Genomic DNA, 7,637 nt, shown 5'->3' with positions numbered 1-7,637 from the left:
AAGAAAAGTGCTTTTTCATTAATCAAAAGGAGACTAGACTGCTGTTTCTGCGTACTATGCACAGCAAGATTCAGAGTTTAACATTGTCATTCAAAGAGTTGATGTTGAACAAAAAATAACAGTTGAACTTATTCCTGCTTGACACCAAAAAGTATTATTAATTTTTAATTTCCTGGGCATACAGTATGCATCAGTATTTTCTGAATTAGATTCTGAGAGAGTAATTTTGACTATGGGACCACTAGTAAAATATCAGCTCACAATCTACAGTTATCAACATTCAGACAAACAAGCTAGTGTTAGGGAATGCCAGCAGAAACTAAAACAGTCAAGAAATTTTGATTCTGAAATAGAATATAAAGTAACAATGTGTGAAATATTTGAAGAAATAAAATGAAAGGTCAATGAGACAGATTATTTTTGAAGTGGTTTTTTTTTAAAAAAAAAACTTTGTGTGTGTGTGTGTGTGTGTGTGTGTGTATGTCTGTCCAAAGTCTTGCAAGTTTCATGAGATAAAAGAGGTAGAATGGGAGCACATTCAACTTCGTTCAGTGGATAAATGGATAAACTCTGGGTTGGGAGACAAAGTCAAAAGTTGACCTTGCCCAGATGTTTTGAATCCAGGGCTGCTGAGTTAAGGAACAAGATAATGGGGTTCCATTACTAACTAAAAACCCCTGATGCAAAGGCCCAGGCCTTCCCCACGCCCTGGTTTTCCTCAGCCATCTCTCTTCTTGTATCTCATATATTTTCCTAGGAGAAACCATGTACTTTGCAAGGATTCTAATACAGTACTTCTGAGTTGTAACTTTCTTTTATTTACTCAATAAATATCTAATGAGTGACTACTAGGTGCCAGAACTTCTTAGCACTGGGATTCAGCAGAATTTGTCCTCTTGGAATTATATCCTAGAAAAGAGGAAAAATAAACAGAGAAAATGTAAAAGCAATTATGATCATTTTAAATGGTGATAAATGCTTTGAAGGAAACAGGTAATCCAGAGTGATGAGGGTGGCTGCGTTAGGTGGAATGGCTCTGAGAAGCCAGGCTGAAGCATGGTTACTGCTGAGATCCTACTGACGAGGATCCTGGCATGCCAAGACTGGCCAAAGAGAGGACGGATGTTTGAGGGAAACAGGCAGAATTTCAAACAGAGGGTCTATAACTGTGCGATGGGAACTTCTGTCTGTGGAAAGAATCTAGAAAATGTCCTTCAGGATCATGCGTGCAGCGGTAGGAAACAGAGTCCAAGAAACAGGCACGAACCAGATTCCGCAGGCCTGAGATGCCAAGATAAGGTATTTGGATTTTGTTCTCAGTGTGTTGAGAGGTGCATTTGAGAGTTTGCAACCAGGGAGGCGTGTAATGTGATTTATGTTTTCTTAAAAAGTCTCTTTGGCTATTGTGTATCTACATGTGTCTACAACCACATTTAGATACTTATGAGAGGTATCAAGGGCTTCTGACATTACAGGGCTTGAGGTACCCTGAAGGGCTCTCTCACTACAATATACATGGTAGGATCCCAGGAAAGCGATGGGAAATTTTCAAGAAGGAGTGAGGAGAAAGGCTGAGCTGAAACCTGAACAGAGCAGGTGTGCAAACACAAACTTTGAAGGCAAATTCTTAGAATTGCACTGCAAAGAAGTCAAACTTTGGACCCACTGCAGGATTGGAGATCTGAACTCAAGCTCCTAAAGAAGCAGTGTGGTTGTAGTCTGGTAGTATCCTTGAGCTCCCAGCAGAAGCAACAAAAATGCTCTATATTGCAAAGTAACCTATTTTAATCCCAAGGATTTTCTCAGATTAAGTTCAAAAAAATATGAGCTCACAATCTACAGTTATCAACATCCAGACAAACAAGCTAACATTAGGGAATGCCAGCAGAAACTAAAACAAAACACTCAAGAAATTGTAATTATAAAATAGTATATAAAGTAACAATGTGTGAAATGTTTGAAGAAATAAAAGGCGGATCTTAAAAATCATTATGGAGGCTGGGTCTAGTATCTCACGCCTGTAATCCCAGCACTTTGGGAGGCCAAGGCGGGTGGATCACCTGAGGTCAGGAGGTCGAGACCAGCCTGGCCAACATGGCGATACCTCGTCTCTACTAAAAATACAGAAATTAGCTGGGTGTGGTGGTGAACACCTGTAATCCCAGCTACTTGGGGGGCTGAGGCAGGAGAATCACTCGTAACCGGGAGGCAGAGGTTGCAGTGAGCTGAGATCAAGACACTGCGCTCCAGCCTGAGTGACAGAGCGAGATTCCATCTCAAAAAAAAAAAAAAAAATTATGGAGTAAAATACTGTAAAAAATTACAAGACATATTTGAAAATTATCAAATGACACAATGAATAAAAATGTAATTATTAAAATTAAAATGTTAATGATAAGTTAACTCGTGGATTAAGCAGAGATTGAGGAATTGGTGAACTGAAATATGGGCCTAGAGAAATTGAACAAAGCCTAATACAGGGATAAGGAGATAGGAAATATAAAAGAGAATAAAGACACAGAGGATAGAATACAATATTTGTTACATCTATCAAAGTCCCAGAAGGAGAGAACAGAGAGACAAGAAAAGAGGTGATTTTTAGGAATTTCCAGAGTTAGTTGATTTCATGGTGCACAGATGCAGGAAACATAACAAATACCCAACGAAATAAATAAAAAGCAATATATATGCAGAGAGATTTTGCGATATGGTTGCAGAATCTCAAGTCAAAGAGAAGATCTTGAAAGCAACCAAAGAGAAAAATAGAGCAACTACAAACAAGCAATCATTATCCTGACAGAGGCTTCTCAACAGTGAGCATGGAAACCAGAAGACAATGAAGTCACATCTGACCACAAAATTATTGCCAACTTAGAATTGTAAAGCTATAAAAAGTATCTTTCAAAAAAGGTATCTTTCAAAAAGAAAGGCAGCATAAATACATTTTCATTTGAATAAAAACGGAGTTACTTTTAGACATCTTCTGATCTAAAATATTCTGAAAGATGTATTTCATTAAGGAAATTCTAAAATATGTATTTGTTTCAGTAGGAAGTTCAGAAAACATATCCAGAATAAAAGCCTGGGATACTTAAAGGAATTATGACCAAAAGAACATTGAAGTAAATAAAAACAAATATTAGCCGTGTTAAATAAAAATGTCTCACGTGGGGGTTAAAAAAAAAAGAAAGAAGAGAGCTAGAGTAGTAGACATCAATGGCATGTGAACGAGGGGGGAGGAGATGATAGGAATTTTTTTGTTTGTTCTGTTTTGTTTTGCTTTGTTTTGAGACAGAGCCTCGCTTTGGAGTGCAGTGCCATGATCTCAGCTCACTGCAACCTCCGCCTCTCGGGATCAAGGGATTCTTCTGCCTCAGCCTCCGGAGTAGCTGGGATTACAGGCACGTGCCACCATGCCCGGCTAATTTTTGTATTTTTAGTAGACACAGGGTTTCACCATGTTGGCCAGGCTGGTCTCAAACTCCTGACCTCAAGTAATCCACCTGCCTCGGCCTCCCAAAGTTCTGGGATTACAGGCATGAGCCACCATGCCTGGCCTATAGATAGGAGTTTTGTGCTCTAAGGTTCATGTACAGATAAAGAGATAATTAAGGTATTTATCAACTTTAGATTCTGTTAAATCATCACAGTGACATTTCAAAGGTAGTTGCTCAAAGAGGAAAATAGATCAATACTTCCAAATTATTATACAGGGAAAGTATGGAATAAGACAAAATTAAAAATATACCAAACTCAACGTACTCCCCTTTCAAAGAAAGCAAGACAAAAGAAGGATAAAAGGAGCAAGAAAAAAATTAAGTTAGATAATTGAAATAAATCTAAAAACATCAGTAATAACAATTACTCTAAAGTGACTTACCTTGCTCTTCAAAAAAGCCAGATTGAATATTTTTAAAAGCAATAAAATACTTTTTACAAGCAACATGCCTAAAACAAAAGAATGACTGGAAGATTGAGAGAAAATGGTTGAAAAAATATAAACCAGGCAAATAATCAATAAAAGGCTGGTTATTACATCAAATAGAAGAATCAAGTCTTGAAGCATTATTAGAGTAAACCCAGTAATCAAAAAAGAATAAAAGAATCAATTCACCAGAAAGCAAAATAATGTATAACTTATATGCGTCTAATGAAATAAGCTAAAAACATATAAAGCAAAACTTGATAGAACTATAGGAAGAAACAGCACGTCTATAATTGCAGTGGGAAATGTTAACACACTTCTCTCAATTATCAATGCATGAAACAATCTGAACAACTGTAAAATGGTAAATACAAGCAGTTATTCAAATAGCTACTAACAAGTTTGAACTCATAAAAATATATGGAATCCAGCCAGGAACAGCGGCTCTCGCCTGTAATCCCACCACTTTGGAAGGCCAAGGAGGGAGGATCGCTTGACCTCAGGAATTCAAGACCAGCCTCAGCATGGTGAAACCTGGTGTTACTAAAAAATACAAAAATTAGCTGGGCAAGGTGGCATGTATCTGTAGTCCCAGCTACTTGGGAAGCTGAGGTGGAAGAATAGATTGAGCCCAGGAGGTCAAGGCTGCAGTGAGCTATAACTGTACCACTGCACTTCAGCCTGGGCAACAGAACGAGACCCTGTCTCGAAAAAATACACACACACGTATGTGCGTATGTGTATATACACATAAATACACACACGTATATATATACACATATATACACACACACATATACACACACGTGTGTGTGTATATATACACGTATATAGAAATATACATAGATGTGTGTACATATGTGTGTACATATATATGCATATAGAATCCTGTACATCTCAAAGAATATACATTATTAGAATAAACAGAAGATTTGATAACCACATACTATAAAATAATGCTCCATACATTTTTTTAAAATGTAGGGGGTTATAACCAAAATTTTTCTCTAAAATAAACCAGATTGGAAAAGAATAGAAAATATCAGAGCACATCATACTGAAGAAGAAATTTATCATTTCAAGAAAATTGCTTTAGATATAAACATCCTAATATATGTATATTTGTGTATGTGATGAGTCTCAATATAAATGTATTTCTTATATAGTCACAGTCAAAAATGTTTCAAAACCACTACCTAAGAAACTTTTGTACATAGGCCTCTGGAGAAATGTACAAATATATTCACAGCAAGATTATCCATATCGGAAACCAATAAGTTGTTCTCTCTTCCTGGGATGGAGCATGGACAGCACTGCAGAGCAGTAAGAATGAACCATAGATCTATGCCCAGCAACATAGATGAGCCATAAAACTAATGTTGAATTGTTAAAAAGCAAGACAGTATATATGAACCTCAAAAACAAAGTTAAATGACATTTTTTAATGATATACAACATATAAATATGTGTTAAAAATATTTAAGTATCAGGAAAATGATAAGTTAATTTCAGGTTGGAAGACAGCTATTGCTGGGGAAAAGGCAGGATAACAGGATCGGGGAAAACACACAAGTATGAGATGAAATCATATGAAATTGCCTCTATTCAAAAATTTTTTAATCTTCAAAAATGGCATTTCACATGGTTCAACCTAATAGCTCCAAGTGTACTGGTAACATCCTGTCACTTAAGATGAGTTGTGAGTTTACAAATATTAGGTTTACGATTATGATGCCTAACTTGAATTTGTTTATGTATTACATTACATGTATAAAGTATTACAACATTTAAAAAAAAAAAAACCTTTCTTAAAAGAGTGCAACAAGGTCCCTGGGGTCCATGTGAGAGACAGTTGGACAAGGTTGGAAACCAGAAAAAGGAGAGACGTTAAAGGGTGGAGGATTTATTATAGTTAGTTGAAGGCAAGCTCAGTAAGGCTCTCTGATGTGCTGGTTACTGGGAATGAGGGAAAGGACAGCAAATCTGTGTCAATTTCCTCTGAGCTAAATGAAACAATATAAGATGATGCTTTCACTTGGGGACGAGGAGTTAGGGTTTGATATGGGTTTGTTTTATGGTATAAAATATACCACCATGAAAGTTACAGATGTTCAGGACAGAAATTTTAGGAAATGTAAAAAAATATAAAAAATAAAATAGGTTACCACCCCCAGCCCACTCAGGCTAATAGAAACAGCTAAGGTACTGAACACTGGTTAAAAAAAGAAAAAATACATGAGAAAAAAAAAGTCTATGAATTGTTAGGTAGTTCACAGAAAGCCCTCTTGTAGTCCAAGGACCATATTATAGCAGGAAGTGCAGCTAGAATCGCCTGGAAGGAAAAGCTGCAATCACAAATAAAATCATTAGTTGTATAATATTTTTCAGTCATTACAGGAAGCAAGTATCAAAGCTGCTTTCACCAAAAAATGTGGGGATATGGTTTTCATTGTGCCCCAGTGTGAAATTATTCCAGTTAAAGGGGTTTGCAGAATAGCAACTAGCTGTTTTCTTAAAAGAAATCCTGGTGTCATTGACATATGTGAGTTTTACTCACCTAACATGGAGATGTTTTCAAGGGTGCTGCCAGTAATGAGAAACAGTGAATTGCTGTGAAATTTTGCTGTGCTGGACTTGGTAAAGGCCAAAGTGAAGTGGCTAGCGTGAGTCATGCTGCACAGGTTATTTTTAAAATACTGGAGAAATCCTGGTTGCCACAGAACAGTGTACAAGTTGACACGATTGAATTTGGTGTTGATGTAACCACCAGAGAAGTTGTTGTTGCTGCTGATGTTACTGATAATGATACCCGGAGACTCTGGCCATCAAGAGATCAAAGCAAACAGAAAGACAAACGGTCTTATTGTGACCTCAAAGAAGCAACTCTGGAAGGGCTCCAGATGGTAAAGAAAAACTTTGAGTGGGTTGCAGAGATTGTAGAATTGCTTTGGAAATCAGAAAGTCAGTGCAGGGGTGTAATATGCATAAGCTCAACGTCTGATCTAGATCACCGTGAAAAAATCAAGAGGGCCTGCGGAAATTTTGGGTTTGGGTAACATCTGCCCATAAAGGACTAGATGAAACTCTGAGGATTAAAGCTGAGTCTGAAGGGGATGGCATTCCTTCTGTATTTGTGGCAGTGGCAGGCAGAGGCCATGGCTGGGGACCAGTGATGCCTGGGAACACTGCATAACCAGGTAGTTATCAGCTATCCTCCCCTCACACCAGACAGTGACCTCAGGATGTGTGAGCTTCCCTTTGACAGGGGTCTCAGGTAGTGGACCGTACTTTCTGCAGAAGACTCAGCTCAGTATGATGCCCAGATATTTGGATTAAGCAATCATTTGGCAGGAGGCAAACTGTGAACAAGCATATTGAACACATGGATTTCATTGAAAAGAAAATCAGAGATATAATTTATAAGAAAAAATGCCATTCACAAGGCAAGGATGCCCTCTCTCACCACTCCTATTCAACATAGTGTTGGAAGTTCTGGCCAGGGCAATCACGCAAGAGAAGAAATACAAGGTATTCAATTAGGAAAAGAGGAAGTCAAATAGTCCCTGTTTGCAGATGGCATGATTGTATATTTAGAAAACCACATTGTCTCAACCCAAAATCTCATTAAGCTAATAAGCAACTTCAGCAAAGTCTCAGGATACAAAATCAATGTGCAAAAATCACAAGCATTCCTATACACCAATAACAGAAA

General features: G+C 37.5%; 1 pseudogene; it reads left to right on the top strand.

Moving 5' to 3' along the window:
• The first annotated feature begins 1,173 nt into the window (after positions 1–1,173).
• On the top strand, positions 1,174–7,341 carry LOC129043507 (bifunctional phosphoribosylaminoimidazole carboxylase/phosphoribosylaminoimidazole succinocarboxamide synthetase-like; annotated as a pseudogene).
• The last annotated feature ends 296 nt before the right edge of the window (positions 7,342–7,637 follow it).

This window comes from Pongo pygmaeus, chromosome 13 (genome assembly GCF_028885625.2).
Source record: "Pongo pygmaeus isolate AG05252 chromosome 13, NHGRI_mPonPyg2-v2.0_pri, whole genome shotgun sequence".
NCBI lineage: Eukaryota > Metazoa > Chordata > Mammalia > Primates > Hominidae > Pongo > Pongo pygmaeus.
Note: the sequence above shows the minus strand (reverse complement) of the source record. Positions and strands in the feature narration are given on the sequence as shown.